Raw genomic sequence first — 22,888 nt, forward strand, 5'->3', positions numbered from 1 at the left:
GATGAGCACCCTAACAGTTGATTCTTTGATAATAATATTTCTTTTTCATGAGCTCTTTCACCCTAGATCTGAGAAAATTCAGCTGATGTGGTCACTGTGATCAATATTATGCATATTTCAGCACACAGATGCTTGCTGAAAGATTCCTCATCAGCTCTCACAGACTCCATTACCAACTGCTTCATGAGCAGTGGAAGTTCAGTTCACTAATCCTCTCCACCTGTACACTCCGTCAACTTTTCATTTGTGAATTAATTCAAGCTCTCTTGGGGCTGGAGAAGAACTCAAGGCACATACCTAATTCAGAGCATATTTCTGTACAAAAGCACAAAGCCATAGATGTTCTTCTTTCTTCTGTGTGCTATTGGACAGATTTCTGCTTTTTCTTCACCTCTGACAAGATGAAATTACTAGGATTAGAAATAATGGATCAATAATTCAGTTAGAAAAAAGAAATTGTGTTACTACATTCTGACTTTACTTCTTTGAAATAGTTGCTGTTATTAGCACTCAGAGTGCAGCAGGATAGCTTAGTACCTTTCCATGGTGTTCTCCAATAATAAGCACAGATAAGTCACTGTAATGTGCTGTGGGGGATTTTTTTTTTCTTTCATGTATTTATCCAATTAAATGGCAATTAGGAATGGGCTATAATTTTGTGTGGGTGCTTGTAACTATATGCTGCTTTTCTACACATCCCCTCCTCCTCCTCCTCCCATGAATAACTTCTTAACCTCTGCAATTTCTGCCAAGTTTCACAAGGATCTCTCAAACAGCCAAGGCAAACCAAGTTAGTTGCTGAATACTGCAGAAAGTATTTAACTGATATTTTTATAAAGCCCAGTTTAAGTTCTGATGTTCACAGAATGACAAGTTTCTGAAGATTCATAAATGGTCAAAGAAAACAGATGTTTACTAATAGTAATGGTGGTTCAGAGAGACCATGCAGTCCTTTTTTAGGTATAACTATAGATGCTGCAGATGCTTGGTCATGCAGGACCATGGACCTGCTGGATATAAAGATTCATTTGTGTCATTTTGATAAATCTCGTCTGATCCACAGAGGCCTTAGGAAGGAAGAATCCTGCAACACCTGGGTGGTGGTACACAAGCAGAGACCCAGGCACCATTAAACTTGTTCTGTTCTGGAGGATGATTGGCCTCCTGTTCACACAGGTTTATCAAGGGTCATTTCAAGATGCAATGTCCTTTACAATCCTCCTTGCCACTGTTCTGCTTTTAACTCATTCCTCCCAAGAATGTGAGGCAACAGAAGTCTCAAATGGTATATGTATCCATACTTCTGAAGAAAAGATAGACAAAGGAAAAGTTTGAACACTATTTGAGCACTATGTATTTCCTATCTCTATATTTCCCACCTCAATTTTGAGCCAATCCAACTGCATCTCTAGTATAAATATGCCAATGAGGCTAATCCAAAATAAGGGAAATAAAGCAAATATATACCACCATATATTTCAGAATCAGGGACATGTTCATGGTTTGTTTTATTTTTTAATTTATTTATCATAACAGACAAAGGCAAGCTGTTTGGCTCCCCAGACGTCAGGAACACGTTAGACTGCATACATTTTTGGCACAAAAGTCAACTATTCAGGAACTGCCAAATCAGCTGTGACTCTGCAATAGGTCTCATGGGATATGAAAAAGATTTAAGTAAGCAAGGAAACAGATGCTCTTTGTACAGGTGAGAGCATATGTTGTTTTCTCCATGTGTCCAAAATTTCACAGTGTTGTGGTTTCAGCACTGAAGTTCAAATTCTGATACATGTATACACATTTAAAAATGCACCAATTTGTATTTAACTTGCCTTCTGAACAAGCTTTCTTCTTGCAGTTTACTGTGAACTGGTAATACCAGTATTCACACACCGAAACAATTATATGGAGAAGTTTCAGTTTTCATCAGCAAATGGTATTCAAATGGGGTTTTTTTGGTGGAATATTTTTAGTTAATGGCTGGTTTTATTTGTTTGTTTTCCATCCTCTGTATTGGTCTTTCATTTTACAGTCAAACTACACATTAACCTCCTCAAATATTAGTATTTCAGCTTTCTCTGCACAGTTTTTTCCCCTCTGATCTACTTGGTGGTTTGTATACTCTATTTTTGTCAGCATTTTGTCCTTAATTATGCCTTCTTAGATCACACACAGACATCTGTGCTGTCTTAAGCATTAAATGAAGAATTATTTCTGGCACTGATTCCCTCATGCATAGCTTAAAACTAAGAGCTATTACGCTAGTAGTATTCCATACTAGAATAATTTTGCTCAACTCTCATTGCAGTTATAAACTTTGCAAGTGTTGGAGAGAAAATGGATATTATAAAAAGATTTGAGAGACAACAGCTGTGGACAAGATGTACAGCTGGCACATTTCAATTCATCATAGCTGTAGAATGCAACAGACAAGTGTAGTTCATTCCCAGTTTTGATTGACTTCCTTAAAATACAGAATTACTCAAAGCAAGTGAGATTTCTGTCTTTTGGATGAAAGAAAGGAAAAGAGAAAGAGAGAGGAAAGATAGAATAGGAGAGTATGGGAGGAAGGATCTCTCTTTATACAAAGACATAAGAAGTAAGACATTATGCAAAAATTTTTTCAGTCCTTTAATGGTTTACCTCAAAAACATTGGTTGAGTTTGGGGGGAAGGAAATATCTGCTGCTCTCTCATGAAAAAGTGCAACATTTGGCTCAAAGACATTTTAGCCATGCATGTTAGTAATGTAAATCCTCCTTCTTCAGCTAGGGATAGAAAAAAAATAAATATTTAAAGTTTTAATACCAAAAACTTCTGTAAAGGTGTTCACCTAGCACATTTAAAGCAAAATGGATATCTTGAAAAAAATAATCTAGCAATTTAAGCAATGGTTAACTCAGCAAAGTTATGTAGTCAATTTAAGTGATTTTTTTTTTTTTTTTAGGTTCTACTTTAGTTTATTAATTTTAAACCTGCAGAAACACTTTGGGGGGAAAATATAATTAGGATTAACCAAAAATATTCTGTAAGTAAAAGCACAAAGACACTCAGCCTAAGAGTCAGACATACAATACAACACTATGTATGCAATTCAGTTTCTGAAGGTGGGTGTTTGTTTGCAAGCTGGGTGTCCAAAATTCCCACTGTAGTTAATGAAATCTAGAAGTCTATTCAGCTTTCTCTACAAATATTCTTGTGTTTGATCAGCTGAAAATTTTCCCAAGCTTCACTGATTGTATAGACAAAGTGTTCACAGAATAAATAAGGTGGAAGAGAGTAGCTTAGATGTCATCACCAAATATCCTGGTTTTGTATTAAGCAGACGTGGATTTGACGAGTGGAATATTTGATGGATGAAAAATTGGCTGGGCAGCCATTTCCAACAAATTCTAGTCAATGACTCAGTGTCCAAAAGGAGAATGCCAGGAAGTGATGTCCTCAAAGCTCTATATTGCAACCAGTATTCTTGATGACATAGAGTGGGATTGAGTGCATCCTCAGCGAGTTTGCAGAGGACATCTTGCTGAGTGGCACAGCTGACTCTCTTGAGGGGCTGGTTGCTGTCCTGAGGGACCTTGACAGGCTTCAGGAGGCAGCTCATGTGAAACTCATGAAGGTGAAGAAGCAATGTGTACTCACAGCCCAGAAAACCAAATGTATTCTGGGCTGCATATAAAGCATGGCCAGCAGGTTAAAGGAACTTAGATTCCCCTTCAGATTCCCCTTCTGCTCTGCTTTTGGAAGACCCCTGCCCGGAGTACTGCATCCAGGTGTGAAGCCCTCTGCTCAGGTCTGGAGAAAAGGGACATGGACCTGTTAGAGCAAGTTCAGAAGCAGGGCACAAAAATTATTAGATGAATGGAGACCCTCTCCTGTGAGAAAAGACTGGGAGAGATGGGACTTCTCAGCCTAGAAGAGAGAAAGTTCTGGGAAGATCTGATTATGATGAATAAATATATAAGGAAAGATTAAAGGAAATTATTATAGGAAAGATGAAAAGATACTTTTTGCCAGAGTCTGTAGTGACAGGACAAGGAACGATGGTTTTCAATTGGGAGATGGTAGGTTTAAATTGCATAAAGAAGAAATTTTTTACGTTGACAGTGATGAAACACTGGAAAAAGTTTCTCAAAAAGGCTGTGGATGCCCCATCATTGAAAGAGTTCAAGGTCAAATTGGACCTTGGGCTTTGAGGAATCTGATCTTGTGAAAATGTACCTGACAGGGGAGTTGGAACTGCATGATCTTTAAAGATGTGAGAGACTAAAATCTTGTAGTCAATGGCTTAAACATTTTTATGAAGGACTTTTTGCCCAATATAGCAAAACTGTGTAAAGAAGCTGCAACCACCTAATCTCACCCTTCTCTGAACTGGAAATCCAGACTGTGAGTTAAGTTGCCTACGGGAATTTGAGATAAGACAAAGGTGACACTATGGTCCATTTATCTCAGGTGTAGGCAGAAATAAACAAGGCTGAGGGAAAAGAATTTATCCACAAAAAGAATCAAACTCAGCAGCTGTCCTGAAAATGATCCCTGGCTTGGTTTGTAGGAAGACCATAGCACACAGGCCTGTCTGCTGAGGCCAGGTTTGCACAGGTTCCCCCACAACCAAGAGGGGAGGAGAGTAGTTTTGGGGGTGTGACATAACCTCTGGTCAGAGGGAGTGAACACCCATCCTGCCTTACACAAACTGGCTCAGTTGCAAAGCCTCCCACCCCAGGGAGGCCACATCCACGGGGCATTTGTGTGAGGGCAGCTGTCATGATCCATCAAAGAGCCCCAAAGTACCCCCAGGCTGATTCCTGACCCCTTGCACCAGAGCACTGCACACGATGCGAAGAGATGCGACAAGTCCAGTCTGTTGCAAGGGACAGTGTCAAGCCTGTCTCTCTTCTCTCCTGGTCATTCCCACCTGGATGTTACATGGACCAGAATATCTCTGATTTGTTCAAGTTATCTGCATCATTATGCCCCTTCCCTGGTTATTCCACACCTCCTAATCTGTTCACTGGGGGACAAGGACAGAAACAAAGTAGGTCTCGATGCTGTACTCACTTTTCAGCAAAAACTAGAATGTTAATATGTTATGAGTATTCTTTTGGATAAAAAATCTAAAACAGCAACATATGAGATGTTATGAAGAAAATTAACTCTATCATAGCCAGACCCTGTACAATATTTTCAACTTAATTTGCAATTTTGCTATTTGGCACGCAATTCTTATTTCAAAACACCAAATCAATAATTCTTCCAGTAGTTCTACTGTTCTATGGTAGTTCTCTTTTTATTTCTTACTTCTTTATTTTGTCCCCATAAATAGTGGTTTACAATTTCATACAATGAAAAGCAAAATACAAACTTAGTGTGGAAATTGCCTGTGGTAAATCTATAGTCTTATTGATAATTTTTTTGTTCGCTTATGGCTGGAGTTTCTTTAATAATTTAGTAAGGTAATTTTTTTCTCTTTTGAATCTGTAAAATGGGACATAGAAAGATGTATTTTTGTTATTATTGTATATTGGACCACTATAATATGGCATTGAATCAAATCCACATGCTAACAGCAGAAAACAGGAAATTACTACAGATTCAGAAATTTTTAAGCATGTAACTTGATTTTTATTCTGCACTGTTATTTCAAAAAGAATGATTTATTTGTTGGACAACTACTGGCAAAGAACAAAATAATAACACGAGTAATTTTAAATGGCCAATATTTTAAAATGTAAATCTTTAAAACCAGTTTAAAACCAAACCAAATAAGCAAAAAGAAAACCAAAAAAAACCAAAAAAAACAACAACAAAAAAACCAACCAAACAAAAAAAACCAAAACAAAACCACAAAAAACCAAAAACCCCAAAAACTAAACAAAACAAAACAATCTGTGGGAGCAACAGATTACTGAAAGCCATGAACTGTCACAGGGAAAATAAAAGGCTAATAAATCCCCCACATATTTCAAATGCTACTAGAATGATAGCAATATGGGTAGAGTGACAGTAATGTGGGTACCATTCAGGAAGGATCAGAAGTTTTAGAATATCAGATAAAATTGTATATAAGTATATACATGAGCCTTAAGGGGGCTATTACTACAAATTTTGGTGCTGAAATGCCAAACAAATATCAAAGAGACTGCAAGTTCTAGATGAAGTTGAAAGAATTAGAACCCAAGACCAAAGATTTATGCCCCTTCTCTCTCAGAAAGAAGTGATGTTATAATTCTATATGTACTACATGTACCAAGAAAATGTAGCAGTAAATATGTTGTGTATTAACTTCATGAAAAGCATTGAAATTTTCATTATTTGGTCAGAAATAAAATTGACTACAACCACTTTAAATTACTGTCTAGGACACAGTGGAGTCAAAAGACTCAATACCTAACAAAAGTTGCTAAATCCTAATTCAGCAAAAATTCACACACATACACACCCATGCACACACACATACACACACACACACACACACACACACACATAAAAAGCCTTCTGATATAAGATGTCAGAAAAGTAAATTAACTGAGAGCAGACACAAATATCTTTTTAAAATAAAGAATATGAACACCATATAAAGAAAACAGTAAGAATTTGTATATTAATAAAGAATAAAGCACAGTAAGGACTAAAGGTTCTCTGTTATGACCTAAATAAATAAATAAATAATTTTGGCCAAATATGAATGAATGTTTTTTCCTAAGCAGGTAGGAAATATCACAATGTATCTACATACAAAAACTAACAGTCTAACATGCAGGAAACAGAGAAACATAAAAGTGTGGAAAACACTTAAATGCTGAATGTATGACTTTTCTGAGGATTAGAGCTGATAGCAATAGAAATGTAGTAAGATTGATGCAACTCCCAAACTAAAGCAAGAGAAACATCTATTAAAGAGCACATGACTGGGTTCCACATGTACAAATTCACAGGCTCTGCTGAAACATACCTTCAAGAATTTTTGGAGTGTTTGTTTATGTCTGAAACGCTGGTAGTAATTAATAAACTATATCAAAATAATAATGACTCTTCTCTTTGATAGCCAGCCAGTGTTATCTATATTGGTTTTATTAAACCCTTTGATGCATTCACTCATCCTATTGTAATTTTCAGAATTAGGCTTTTCTAAGTTAATGGCAATTATAATTAATATGGTGTTTGAAAATCACTCATTAGTGTTGAAATTAACTAACATATCTGTCCCTCTCCCAAGTGTATATGCATCACAAAACCAAAAACTTTGATGGCATTTTTCATTTCAGAGGCAGAAAATTATGTTTTTACACTTTCGTTAAGTTACCATTCTTTGTTTTAAATATTGAACAGAAGTAGTTTTTATATTCTAAAAAATATTTAGCATAGAATACAATTCCAATGCTGTGGAGTGATGATATTTTAATACCACTCAAAAGAGAAAGGAAAAATAATTTCTGCTTGGACTGAATCAATTTTTTTTAAAAAGGCACAGTTGCTGTTGCTGCAGGGGACCCAAATAAATGCCAAGTACTGGGGAGATGTCATTTCACTGAGAACTAAACTGTTGTTTCTCTATTGAGAAGCTTGTAAAAAAAAAAAAAGCATCTGTTCAAAATTGTTGATTATGATATCTGTCAAACTAAAATATTAATTTCTCACTCTGTTTGACATCTAAATAAAAGGATATATGATGAAGAGAAAATCCATGCAGGAGAAATACATAATTGGTTGGAAAAAACATCCTCCCAATAGTTACTAGTGATGTGCTCCCAAACTGGAAGATCATTCCCTGTTGTACCTCAAGAGCTTTTTTTTTTATTTCCGGTGTTGTTTACTGATTTATAATTTTCTTTATGAAGAGGATAAAAATTTTAAACACTTTGAATGGTTAGACAGCAGTTCAGAATTTTCTAAGTGAATACATTTAATCTCTGGTCCATAATATTGATGTATAAATTTAAAAACATTTGCTTGGGAAAAAAAAAAATTCTTTATCATATTGACTTCCAGGCTATCCTTTAGTAATAAAATGCTCCAAGGACCAAAGATATGGGTATAAATGTAGGCATATATATGTCAGGAGGAGACTGAGAGAGGTGATATTGATTCTTAAAGCCAAATAGCTACACATGGGAGATGAGGCATCCAGCCTGCAGAAAATTAGATATGAATGAATTATTCCATTCACTTGGATGAAGGAGAATGAGAAACATAAGGTAATGAAGTTTGGGAAAATTTAAGAAATAATAATAATAAAAAAAATAATTTAACTTGAAAATTAGTTACACATACATTTATAGAGTAAACTTTCAGAAAGTAGTCTGAAGGTTCCTCAAGAATTTCAAGACTGAAAATTGTGCTGTTGCAAAAAAGAGAAAAGATATTCTGGGAATACTAATAAAAGTATTGCATGAAAGACATGAAAAATTCTATGGCTCTTTTCTGGAAGGATGTGGTCAGTTTCTGTCATCCTCCCTTCAAAGATGAAAGGACACTGGAGAGTAATATCTTTATTTTGTTATGCCTGTATGCAGACATACATACTTTTGCTGACTGTCCAGACACAAGAACTCATGTTCCAAAATGACATGGTGCAGTCCAGCTTCAGTCCAAAAAGTGTGTTGCTACATTGGATGTCAGAGGGATTGAGATAATCATCCCAGTTTCTCAAGTGTATCATTATGCTGGCAGCATAGGAGGCTTTGGATCAAAGCTCTGCAGTGTTGAGCCAGTTTGGACTGGCAGAACAGGATTGAGTCTATTTCTGTGAGACTTTATAGATATATTTCCAGGGGTACTGGCAGTAAAAGACAGTAAATATACTGCAAATAAAGTATGAACAGTTTGAAAAAAAAAATGGAAGTAAAGAAAATAACCTTGTCTTTCAATATAGTTTCATGGAATTAAGAAGCAAAAAGTGTGGGTCATAATGTGATTTTGTAAATGTTATTTTAGGATTCATTTTGCTAATTTGTTAAAGGATAGTGGGAAATCCACTGTAAGTTTGTGTCAACATGTTAGTTTTCTATCTATTATTTCCCTGAAGGCATTAAAATGTGATTCACTGACATGTCCCAGGCAGCACTTTTTAAACATTTCTTTAAAAAAACCTATGTAAAAGACATCAGCTAATTGTAACAGGATTGTAGCTGCTTCACTTGCAAACGCCCACCTTCAAATCCAAGGCAAAAGGTCATAATTGTCTTTAGTTCTCAAAAACATTACATGAAAACCTTTCCAGATTCTTGACATTTTCCTTAAATTCAGTCATAGGTTATGATCTTCAGCTTTGTTCTTTTACAAATATTAACTTTCTTCTAAGGTTCCTTCTAGCTACTTTAGTCAATAAAGAACTGTTAGAATACCTCAAAAGTCTTGTTTCTAGTCAAGCTGTTACTTCATCTGGCTCACAGGTCCCACTTCTTAATCCCAGGGCATAGCCTCCCATTGTTACTCAGGATTTATTTTCTGTATGATTCCAGAGAGCAATATGGGACTAGTTTCAGTCACATATGTTCTAACATTATTTCAGTGAAAGAGAAATTAGCTTGGGTTTCTCAATTACTATTTTTTCCTCCATGGCAATGCACCACTTTTTTAGGACTTAATTTAAAAAAAAAAAAAAAAACAACAAAAAAAAACCCCACAAAAACTTGAATAATTTCAACCCAGATCAATCAATATGTCACTGGTTAGAATATTGATTTTTTACATGTTATAGAATTACAGAGTTATAGAATGCACTGGATTGGAAGAGGCCCTAATGTTCATCTATTTCAAATCAACTTTCTACTTGCCCCAGGGACACCTTCCACTAGACCAGGTTGTTCCAAGGCCCATCCAGCTTGGCCTTGAACACTTCCAGGGATGGAGATTTCAAAGTTTCATGGGGCAACCTGTTCCAGTATCTCACCACCCTCACTGTAAAGATTTTCTGTCCATTAATACTCATTAACGTGAAGACCACAGGAATATATATCGGGAATTAATTTAATATATGGGTGATTTTGTTGCCATTTATATAAATTTAAAATAAACCCATTATTTTTCTTCAGCAGTATTTAAATGTCTTCTATGAAAGTTTATTCAGAAGATGCCTGAATATCTCCTGCATGAAAAATCAAGAAGGGATCAGAAAACATATAATTAACTGAAAGGATACTAGTGAATGTCGTAGTTCTTTAGCTCAGTAATTTTGGAAGAGTTATCTATGTGAATTTTAGTTTGAACAACAACTTTTAAAATAAATTATTGGACAATGCCATAAAACTTATAAAGTGCTTATATTTAAATTGAATTATTTTGAAATTCCCTTTTGTCTTACTGTGTATGTTACTAAATTAAAAGTCTCATCTGTTTTCAACATGGCCACAGAAAACTGTACTTTGATCATTTCGCCTTGTCTCACAGTGATTCTTTAATATTTTGATTTATTCCTTTAAATAGACTGCTCATCAAGGAATGATGTATAGTTTAATTACAGATTTCTGCAAAGACATGTTTTCATTCATGTTAGTCTCATCTGTTCAGGGCAGAACAGGATACACAAAAACTGACATCCTGTTTTTTGGGGGCTAAATTGACTGGGGAGAAAGGTCACTTTATGCTCATATAATTTTATCTGCAGCAAAATAGCTTCTTCCAAAAACTGGGTTTTCACAGGGGACTACTACTATGAGCTAGATTTGTATCCAAAGAAAATTACACTGTTCTACTTTCAATGATTGTATAATAAAACTGAAGCCAACTAGCTTACACCAAGGTAAAGTCTGAGTAAGCAAATAGGTACCTAAGGTGGTGCAGAGAAATTTCTCTTATAGAGGACTTGCATGGGGAAAAAAAGGAAAAAAATAACAAGAAAGAAAAAAAACCCAACATCTCAGTTTATTTAGAAAATATAGAAAAACTAGAGAAATAACAAACTGGAGATTTTTATTGGCAATATGGCAGGAGTTATTAAATATCAAGATGGACTCTAGCTTGTAGAGAGGCAAATTTCCGTGTAAAATTAGATGCCTAATGCAGCAGCTGTATTCTGTACTTGGAAATTGGTTCAGCATCCTGAACAAAGCAGTCTGATGCTGCTTTAGATGACTTGAAGTGGGACTCCCAGATGTTCTCTAGCTACCATTAGCTACCATTTTTAGCTATTTATGGATGTTGTGACATGTATGCTTCATTCATGGAGACTGTCTCCCTAAGGCTTCTTAAATGCCATTAAACCCCTTTATCCAGGAATTGAGGTGCAAGTATGTGCATGTGAGCTAAGAAAGGAGTACAGCTGCCTACCATGGCTGTTCTAGCAGGACTAAGGCCTCTAACAGTTCCAGGGTCACACCAGTCAGAGAGGAGGAAGTGCTGTCTCAAGTACCTCAATGTCACTAACCATTGGTTTAATTGGTGAAGCCCATGTCAAAGTGTCTAACTTACTGCTGCAGTAGAAATAACTTAGTTAGTAGTAGTTTTCAGTAGTGTAAGAAAGAAAACTTATTTGGTGAGTTCTGCTGCATCTCATTTACTTTCCAGATATTGCTCCAGGAAAGTATAAATTTCTGTTGTCAGAATTATCATCTTACCTTCTCAAGAGCATTCCACCTAATGGTATATGCCTGTGTTCTGGAAACTGAATCATGTCATTGGATTCATGCCCAGCCAATTTGAGTGCTAAATTTAGATCTAAAACCTGGTGATGAGCCCACCTCAAGCCTTAATTTGTTAGCCAGATCTTAGGCATGCATGTTACTAAAATTGGATGCATGAATTTTAATCAGCTAAAATTTTCTGTGATAAATTTTACCATTGGAACCAATCCATCTAGACTACCTAACAGACAAAAGGTTATGTACCTAATACATTATAGACAATGTTTACTTTTTACATTTGTAATTTTAAAATAATATTTATTCTTTGTATTTTAAAGCAGTTAAATGTTTTTTAAAAAGCCACTTAGGAAAGCGAGACTTGCAGGACTTTAATTAATAAATTGGGATTTTTATATAAAATTTGTTTTGGATGACATTCAGACAGGAGATAATTTCAAAGTAATAGGTAATTTTTTATGAATCTCAGAAATAAAGTATTAAGATGGAAGTGGTTTAGTCTCTTATCCCATGTACTTCCTAGATCATTATCCACTTTCTTAAGCTGGTAGGTATAGTGCTTAGTGAGGTCTTCACACAGTGGAAAGAAAATTGAATTAGTTGTCAGAGCTGATTTACTTGGAACAATTTTATACTGTGTATTCAACAAATGAAGAAAAGGGATTAAAATGCACTTTCCAGTGTATTTCAGATCTACTTTAGGGCACAGCACTAGTAATTACTTGATTAAAATCAAATCTGACATGTTGATAATATTTTAATTAGTAATACTCCTATGACTTGCTGGGAGGTGACATGCTAATTTTGGCATGCAGCTTTAGAGACTGGCTGGGAAGCAGATGGAGATAACGTGCTGAATGGTCTCCCTCCTGCCTTCCATTTTTATGATCTGTGGTAAAATGAAGCTTCTTTAGTAGGGCTGAAAAAGGTGGTATGAATTCTCATTCTCAAAAAATCATGACCAAGCTTTGCCTTTCTGGTTTAGAACTTATCAGGACAACAAAAATCTATGGAACCCCTGTGTTGCTTGCTAAGAATGTTTGTAGAATCAAAGAATAGTATTATTTGGAAGGAACCTTTAAAGATTGTATAGTCCAATGCTCCTACAATGAACAAGACATCTTCAACTACATCAGGTTGCTAAGAGGCCTGTCCAACCTGATTTAAATGTTTCTAGGGATGAGGAATCTACCACCTCTCTGGGTCACCTGTTCCAATGTTTCAACACCCTCTCAAAACAAAGTTATTACATATATCTAAGTCTATCTTCTTTTAGTTCAAAGCCATTACCCCTTGTCCTATAGCAAAAGGCCCTATTAAAAATTTGTTCCCATCTTTCTTTAAATACTGAAATGCAACAATATTATCTCCCCACCTTCTGTTCTCCAAGGTGAATAATCTCAACTCTCTTAGACTTTTCTCATTCAAGAGAGTTCTAGCCATCTGTTAACATTTGTGGTCCTCCCCAGGACCCACTCCAACAGGTCTTTCCTGTATTGGAGGCTCCAGAGGTGGGTTCAGTGTTCCAGGCAGGCTCTTGCAAGTTTGCTTTCACACTGGAAACTTCAAGCACAGTAGAGCAGCCTCATGACTCTATTAAAAAAATGCCCCTATTATATCATGATAATTTTAATTTTTTGCTAATTTGAATTATTTTCCATTTATTTTATACATGAAAATTATCTTCCTTTAAACTATTTGTTTTCATTTGTTCCTCAAATTATATGATTATCTTTCCCATCTCCTACTCACCCCTCTACATTTAAATTTCTATTTGTAATAAATTTTGTATACATTCATGAGCTGGCTCCTGATTATATTTCTGTTAGAGGTAAATGACAGAGTGGGAATATGTTTAATAGAATAAACTACTCTGTTTCCAAAAGGACTATTAGAAAATGACAGGCATTTGAGCATAAGCCAGTGTGGTTGAAAGTAACTAGATAGAGAGGCCAAATTAAATCCAACAATTCTATGAAGTTAAAAGGTATCTAATATTTTAATTAATGAAGGAAAACAATCATATTTTGTCAGACTCAAAATAACTGGCAACTCCAGAGGCAAGTATAACAAAGGAATTGAGCTAAGTCAGTGATTCTCATTAGACTTTAGTTAAATTACAGTTCCACAGCAATATAATTTTTCAGGAGCAGTCCTTAAACAATTGTTTTGCTGACATTAACTTTATACATGGAATTTAGGTATTGCAGAGACTTCAGAGTGGCCTTCAGCATGGCCACACGGAGGAAATAATTGCTCCTGCTCTGATGCCAGCACAACAAAATTGTAGAGGTAAGCAAGACAGTGCTGATAGAAGATGTCACTCTAACAGCAGCATAACTTTTGGCTATGGGGTTTTCTTTTGCATTGTGTGATGAATCCTTGAGGAATTTGAGGGAACAGGCATGATTTAATCTAATAAAAGCAGTTGAATAGATAGAAAATGGAGCCTGCTCTGGTTAATTTTAGTAGGAAATGTCTGAAGAGAACAATGAACCACAGACAGAAAAGAATATTTTTCTGCTATTTCAAAAATGTTGCTGGAAAGAGTGTGATTGCAGTGGAAATATTTTTTGTTAGAGGTTTTATATACTAACAGAAAAAAAATACCTCTAATGTATTATTTTTATAGTTTATTTACTTAGTTATGAAGTCTAAAAATATACAGATAAAATCTGCAGAATGTATTCTTTAAGTGATGACTATGACAACAGAGTTCCAAAATAAACATGTCATAAAATTTGAATTACGATGCCTATTTTCACTGACATCCTGGAAAAATAGGAGCTCGTTCATAATGCAGATATTTTATGAAAAGATTTGCATAGCAAAAAAGATTTCAGCATTCTATCAACAAATTCTTTGTATTGACCTCTTAATGTTAGCCAAGTGCTATTCCAAAAAGAAAAAGAAAGCCATCATATTTTATGAATATTAATATACAGTAATTTTAACTATTTACAATATGACAGAGTGGACATGGATTTGTAGCTTCTCAGCTTCATTGATGAAGGTTTATTACAATTATCAGTAACTTGCAATGAGAATGAATCAAGTTAATATTAAAATCACTTTTAATATAAAATAAAGGGAGTAAAATCAGATATAGGGAAGGAAACTTTCTATAAACTCTTAAATAGTAAGCATTAGGGGAAAATTCTCAGTATTAATAATTTTTGAATACAGCTAGAGATACCCCGCCCATTTTAATGTGAAGCAGAGAAAGAGCTGTTGAAAACATATTAAATATTCAATAAATATGTTAAACACATTTATTATATTATCTGCAATAAATCTATTATATAATATGGTATTTATTTTTGATAATTGATAGTTAAGTCGATTTAGTCTGAAATATATTTATGAATATATGTATGTGTCTGTATGCATATGTAAATGCATACCTTTATATGTATGACATATTGATCTCTCAAATATATTAGCACACAGAAGCCAATATACTTGACAGAAAGGAAAAAAAATACTTGTGTAAGGACTTTAGGAGAACAGTTGCACGTCTCAAACACTGTTAAGGCCTCAGAAGGATTTTGCTATGAGATAAGCACAGAAGGGAGTGATGGGATGGTGCTGATTCCAGGCGTGGCAGAGGTGAGATCTGGTTAGTGTAACCTGGGTACTGCAGCCAGAAAAACATTCCCACCATGGCAAAATTTGTAAAGGAGCAACTGCTTGCATGCACATCACTGGTCAAACAAAGATCACCCCAAGTTATGGGACAGATGGCATCTGACTCCCTCCTGCCCCAAATGTGGATACCTGGAGCTTAGACTGTAAATTAAGGCACCTTGACAAGAATTGAGATAACATGAAAGTGATAGAATTGTCCAAGAATTACCTCAGACTAAAGTTGTGGTTTGCAAATCTGGGGCAGAAGAATATATCCTTAATATGGAACAAAAAGGATGAGAATTTATGGGCCACAAGAAAAACCAACTCAGCATCTGTGTTGAAATCAGCTCAGAATGGGTAGAAGGTAATTCCAGCTGGAGGAGACCACAGTCACTAATAACCACTGACTCAGGAGACCCACGGACTCCAAAGAAAAGAAAGAATGAACATGGAGACTGATTAGCATTAGAGTCAGGGGAATAATTTAAGCAATAGAGTAAGAGAACTGTGTAGGCAATATGAATTAATTCCTCTGTTAACTAAAATGTATCATTTGTGAAAAGTTTTGAACACCCTTGGACCCCCCACTGCTGAGAAGCACAGGGTAGAGAACAGTGGGACACCATTAGATCCATGGATGGTGACTATTTTCTGCTTAATCCATCTGTCTCTCTCCCTCACTACCTTTTCTATTTCTATCTCTCTACCTCACATTGTTTTGTTAAGTAATTTCCATATGACTTTGGCGTATGGCCGTGTTTGCACCTTAATTCAGGCAGAGGTGTTTCATGGTAAAAGGATCATAACAACTTGATCACTGAATTTTCTTGCCCTGTAATGCCTAACACTACTGAAAGCATCCATTTTTGTCTGGAGGAACAAATGCACATTGAAAGACCAGAAGATAGTTTACTGTAGGTCTATTAGCATTTCTCATAAAGAGAAAGTTCTTGCAAAGAGTATGTAAGATTTTTTTAATTGAAGCATAGTGTACATTTTCTAAATTTATTGTGGACATAGTTTTTTGCATTAGATGCAGCTAAAGAAATTATGAAATAAGAAAAAAAAAAAAAAAAGAACAAAACATTAAAAAAAAATTAAGCAAGAACTGCTTGGGTAGGAAGGAGAAAACGATCAATAATAATGTCAAATATTTCAGCAAAAGGAAATTCAAAGAATTGGAAAGAAATAAGTGCATACATGAGTACATGAGTACTGCAAAACAGCTGGAGAAGAGAAAAGCTTGATGATCAGAACATTGAAAATTAGTCCACAAATTTTTATTTGAGAAAAAGAGGCCAGCAACTTCCTAGGCTCCATTTGGAAGAATATTGTCAGGAAAATGTGAGTGTTAATTATTCTTCTTAATAATTAAGAAGAGGAGAGGCCACCTCTGGAGTGCTGTGTCCAGGTCTGAGCCCCTCAGTAGGAAGAAGACATGGACATAGTGGAATAAATCTTGCAAGGTATCACGAAGATCATTAAGGACTTCAAGTGTCAGGTATGTGAGAAGAGGCTGAAAGAGCAGGGACTGTTCAGCTTAGAGAAGAGAAGACTTGGGGAAATCTTACCAATGTGTCTAAATATTTGATGGGGTACAGCTTGCTGGGGGCATGAAAAGGAAAATAATCTCTCAGTGGTATTCAGTGAATGGATAAGACACAAATTTATATACAAGAAATCATGTGTAACCAAAAGGAAAAAAAATTTGCTGTAAAATGGTCAAACCCTCAACCAAGTTTCCTAGACATGTTGTGGATACTCCTTTGCTGGAGACATCTGTAATTCAACTTGGACACAGCCCTAAGTAGTCTACTGTAATTGATCCTACTCTTAATGTGAACATTGAACTGGCAGAATTCCAGAGGTTCTTCCTCACCTGAACAGTTCTATAATACTGTGCAGTACAATCACATTTTACCACAAGAAGTACTAATTTGCATTGATTTCAGCAACTTCTCTAGCTATGCCTTCACACATTGTGATGGGTGAGATGAGATTGATGATATTGGTATCACTCTCTCCAGAGATTGATGATGTCCAGAGACTTGTTTTAGTTCTTATTTCCTTTACTTTATAGTTTGCTTTTGCATAGAAAGCAGCAAAATGAAAATGTATTTTAGTTGTTTTATTTGAAAAACAGAATATTAGTACCCTTTCTTCTTTTCAGAAGGGCTCAGTACCTAATGCCAAGTCACACTGTGATTTTTTACTTAGATGAAATTCATGCTGAGCATTCTCAGTTTGCCAAAACACTCAAGAACTTTCACAGCCAATGCAGTGTAAGCTGTAACTAAAAGGATTGTGACTGTGTTGTCAGTTTGATGAAATAGAGATAAAAACAGTGGCAATGCCCAGGGTTTCTAAATGCCCATTTGTCTTTCTTTCAGAACTTTTGCACAAACTGAAATAGAATATTTCTCTATCTTATGCATTAATTTAAGGCTATGTGACTTTGCTGTCACAGTGACACAAATGAAATTAAATTACTGAAATGGTCCTCTTTGCCTCAAATGGACAATAGAGAAATACGTATACATATATATATATATATATATATGAATCTTTTTTCTCTATTTCATATGAAAGGAAAAATAAAAATTTGTTTATTTACTTAATATTTTTAGCCTAACAAAACTGCCTGGCATGCACTGTTGGAATAGTATGGTAACACATACCTACAGTATTTCTCTCAGAAAAAGCCCTAAAGCTTATCTGTTATAAGTTTGAGAAAATTCTTATTTAAAATATTTTTCAAGATAAAGCCATTATTTATACTTAAAATGAGAAACTCTGGAAACTGATTTACAGTTATTATAAGAATTTAATAAAATTCAAGATTTAATGTGAAAATGCATTTATTTAAAGCTTGAATCTAGTCTAAATTAAATGCAAACATGCTTTAATCTTCCCCTCCAACCCCCCAAAAATCTGAAAATCCAAAATAATTTAAAATCTTAAAAATACACAATTTTCCTGAAATGTCATCTATTGTGTAGACACTGGAGATGTGCAGCACAGTTGACATTCTTACCAATTTCCTGGCTATAAAGACAGAATGTCAACAGAGCCTGGCATACTTCAGCCTCAAGGGTTTTCAAAAGGTCTTGAAACATGCTTATTGCTCCAAATATCTATAATGCCAATTTTTTATCCAAGCAAAACATTCAGATTACTTTAAGGAATTGGCACTCCTAGAAATAATTAACCTTGTCAAAAAATGTACTCCAGCAATTGATCATTCATTTGAGTTCTGTTCCTGACTGTGTGCCTCAGCTGGGAGGAATCAAAAATAAGTAGCTCAAGAAGAGACTGCTGAAGATGGTTAAAACTACCTGGGAAAAATACACAGATTTCTTGGCAAAAATTAAAAATTCTGGGAGCACTGGATCACCAGCCATTGGGTGATCCCGAAAGTTTTTACAGTATCAGTGAAAATGACAATTCAAAATTTTGTAGAGGAGGTGGGGGGGAAGGCTATTAAATCAGTACTGGAACTGAACTGCTTAGAAGAGTTTTGCCCAGGAGGCAGAAACATGGTTATACCTAATGTTTTTGAGACAGTCTTTAAAGCTTCCACATTCACTATTTTATGTGAAATGTGCCTGAAAACAACTGTGATATTTTATCATCTGTTCTTCATTACTATTACTATTACTATTATTATTATTATTATTATTATTATTATTATTACTATTTGCTTTATAGACATTTAAAACTAACACTGGTAGCAAATTATGCTGTGAAATATATATGGCAAATCCTGAGGTCAAATAGACATAAATATAACCTACACACAAGCACAATATATTTAAGACCAGCCAAAATAGATAATATAGAAAAAAAGAAACACAGCAAGAGAAAAGGCATGCCAGAAGGACCAGTCATACAAAACTAAGGGGCATTGGCAATGTGACAGAACTTTAGAACATTATTAATGGAAATTGAATAACATTATTAATTACAATTGAATTCTGGAAAAGGAAGATCTTCCACTGTACTAAAAATGGCTTGTGAAATGTCAGTGTTTTGTTGAAATTTGGTGTCCATGAGTTGAAGAAAAGATGTACATGTCCTAAGAATCACAGAGCAGCAAAACCAAAACTAAAACTTAACCATGAAGAAAGCACAGAAAGATGTACTCTGCCATTTAACATCCTGCTCATCCTGGTAGATCACTGGTTGCACCAACAGAAGGAGTATTCTACAGGTCCTGTACCATATTCATCAACTCTCTGATGATGTCTAATTTATCCCAGCACATAAGTAACAGCTCTGGGTGGATTGAAAAATCCAGACCTTCAGCTCTTTAAGCAAAATCAGCAATATCAGCAGCTCCATCAGGAGATCTAGGGGGCATAGAGTGTAATAGGATGTCAAAACAAAGTCAGCAGATATGCAAGCTGCTGTGTTCTTTACTAGTTTCAGTTACCAGACTGATTTAAGCTTAATTCCCTGAAGAGCTCATTACCATACTCTAGTTTGGAGTATTTAAATTACCATAATGTAATTGAATAATAAGGAAAACAGACACATATTATAAAATTACAGTAAATAGACGATTTTCAGAATTCCCTAAAAAATACCTTATTGATAAGTCCATTAAAGTCCATTAGAGCATGGACATTAAAGCAGTAAAAACAAAAAAACCTCCAACTGACAACCCCTTCACCCAAAACCTAAGTGATCTAATGGGTATCACCCTTAGCACTTCAAAGAAAAGCTTTAAAGCTATTCAGATTGCTTTTTTCTCACTTCATACACCAGGCACGATGCCTAAATTTATAATCAGTTTTGTCAACTATTTATAGACAGCTAGGAATTATTCAAAGTGTCCTCATTTAATGTTTACCCATCATCTCTGTTAAATATGCTTCCTTTTACCCATATTAATAGGAGTATTTGACATCATCTCAGTATTTTGAGAAATGCAAAGCAATTTGCAATGAGAGCAAAAATACTGAAATCAAGACAGGAACTTAGATATCATTAGCTTTCTTTTAAAAATGCAATTAATATTTTTCCATCATGTAGATAAGTTTTTATTATTCATAGAACCATAGAACTGCTAAGATTGGAAAAGACCTTAAAGATTATCAAGGCAAACCATTAACCCAGTGCTGCCAAGTCCACACTAAGCAGAGTTGCTGAGTGCCATAGGTACAGGTCTTTTAAACATCTGCAGGAATGGGGACTCAGCCACTTCCCCAGGAAGCCTGTTCTGAAATTTGGCAACCCTTTGGGGGTGGAAATTTTTCCTTATATCCAATCTAAATATCCCCTGGCACAACTTGAGGCTTCTTATTTAGCCTCTTATTTAATCTCATCATGTAACTTGCTACCTGGGAGAAGAGACCAACCCCCATGTCACCACACTGGTCAGAGATTGATGCTAATAATGCCAAGGTTATGGTTTCAATACCTGTGTGGGCCATTCTCTTAAGAGTTGGACTTGATGACTCTTGTAGGTGCCTTCCAATTCAGGATATCCTGTGGTTCTGAATTCTGTGATTCTGCACCTCCTTCCCAGTTGTTGTAGACTGGATTAAGGTTTCCCCTGAGCCTCTTTTTCTCTGGTTAAACAGCCCCTCAGCTGGCCCTCATAAGACTTGTGCTCCAGACCCTTCAACAGCTTTGTTGCCCTTTTTTAGCCACACTCCAGCACCTCAATGTTTTCCTTGTAATGATGCTCCCAAAGCTGAACACAGTTCCTTATGTCCCCATCACTTGAAAACTGTGTTTTCATTATTTCTATGCCCAATGTGGCCTTTAGCCATCAGATCACCCACCAATTCTTGTCTTTTCACAAACAACAGGTCCAGTGGGGCACCTGCCCTGGTTGACTCCTTCAGCAGCTGTGTCTGCAAGTTGTCTTCTTTATGGAAGCAATTTTAGTGCAGGCTGCAGGACAACTTAACCTCAGCAACACTGATGAGCTTTTATGCTTGTTGTTCAGTTTCACTTGCAAAGCTCTGTACCTGTGAAGTCGTGGCACTGCTCAGTGAGGTGTCTGCTGTACCATGCAGGAATTTATCACCATTGCCCCAGCTGCTTGAGCTAAAACATTCAACCAGGTAGATAAAATATAGGGATTGCTCCATACCATATGTCCTGTCTGCCTGTCTGGCCTGAGCCAGAGCAACTGAGCAATAGTATATCTAGCTGGAGTAAAATATGCCTTTCTTTCATGAGATTCTTCTAATCTTTTTTCTTTCACATGTCATCCTTAAAAACCCTGCCTAGATCTATTATTAGCAAACATATTGAGATAAAGCATTGTTTGAAACAGAATAGAATTGTATTTATTGAAAAGCTTGAAATAAAATGAGTCAGTAATAAATCTGATATTTTTCTTTCTTTGTCCTTACTGGGTAAGGTTGTGCTTTTTGATTAGGTCTGAGTTCAGAGACTAGCAGGAAAGTCAGTCTCCAGGAAGATTTCTTTTTTGTTGTTGTCATTTTTTGGTTTTGTGTTTGTTACTTAGATTTTTTCTCACTGTCTTTTTCCAACTTTCTGGATTTCTTCAGACTGCTAGTGATAATTTGGCTATAGAAAAATAGCAATCCCTTTTTCCTTCTCTGCATTTTGATTTATTTCAGAAAGTATTATCCAGTAATAAGGTAAATAGGTGGTTGCATTTTTTGGTATTCTGCCATATGCTTTGAACAGAACACAAATAAAAAGGACATGCAGTAAACACCAAAGAAATTAAACAGTTACATCACACACCTCAGTTAGGAAATTTTTATCAGACTATGTGAAGGAATATGAATTAAATCTTCCATTAAAATAACCACAATAACATTCTCCCCTCAAATTCTTTAACAACCTTCCTAGTAAAATCTGTGATAGAACTTAAAGTATTAAAAAAAATAGAAAAAACCCCCTCAGTAAAACAAAACAAAACAAAGCAAAACAAAAAAAAACCCCAAAAAAACCCCAAACAAACAAACAAAAAAACACACACAAAAAAACCAAACAAACAAAAAACAAAAAACAAACAAACAAACAAACAAACAAACAAAAAAAAAAAAAAAAAAAAACGAAAAAAAGAGAAACATGGCTGATTAAATCAAATATTTAAACTACCTAAATATTCATACTTTTTTTGAAGATTTTAATTTATGTGAAAACTAATTAGGCCATTAATTAATTTACTATGGTCCAAACTCTTCCATCATTACTATTAAAACACACTTTAAGCCTAAAAGATATATAGATGGTTAGGTGAATACTATCTGTCTGTGCATAAACAGAATATTAAGCACCCTAATTTTTCCTGTTTTAAGAGGTTTGATACACTTGATGGTATTAGATATAAGATCTGATGGATTGTAGTCTCTCACATTAGAGTATTGTACTCTTTGTAACAGCTACAGAACTGTCTGAAATGTTTCCCACCATTCAATTAGTGCAGCTGCAAAGAAAGATGTTCCTTGAGAATTTTGATTGGGTCTCTGAGCCAATGCAGTTGTGAATCAATTCAGTAGTGAAGCAATTATTTAAAAAATTAGTAAGAGGAAAGATTTTTCTTTTGTCTGTTTAGATTAAAGCCTGAGCATCTGCATGAATTTAGGCAACTTGATAAAATAATAATATAGTGATGAACTTTTCAAAACCTTGCTCAGCTCTTTCTAAACCTGAAAGATTCCTATACAGAAATTGTTTCTATATGTT

This window comes from Oenanthe melanoleuca, chromosome 1 (genome assembly GCF_029582105.1).
Source record: "Oenanthe melanoleuca isolate GR-GAL-2019-014 chromosome 1, OMel1.0, whole genome shotgun sequence".
NCBI classification, from domain to species: domain Eukaryota; kingdom Metazoa; phylum Chordata; class Aves; order Passeriformes; family Muscicapidae; genus Oenanthe; species Oenanthe melanoleuca.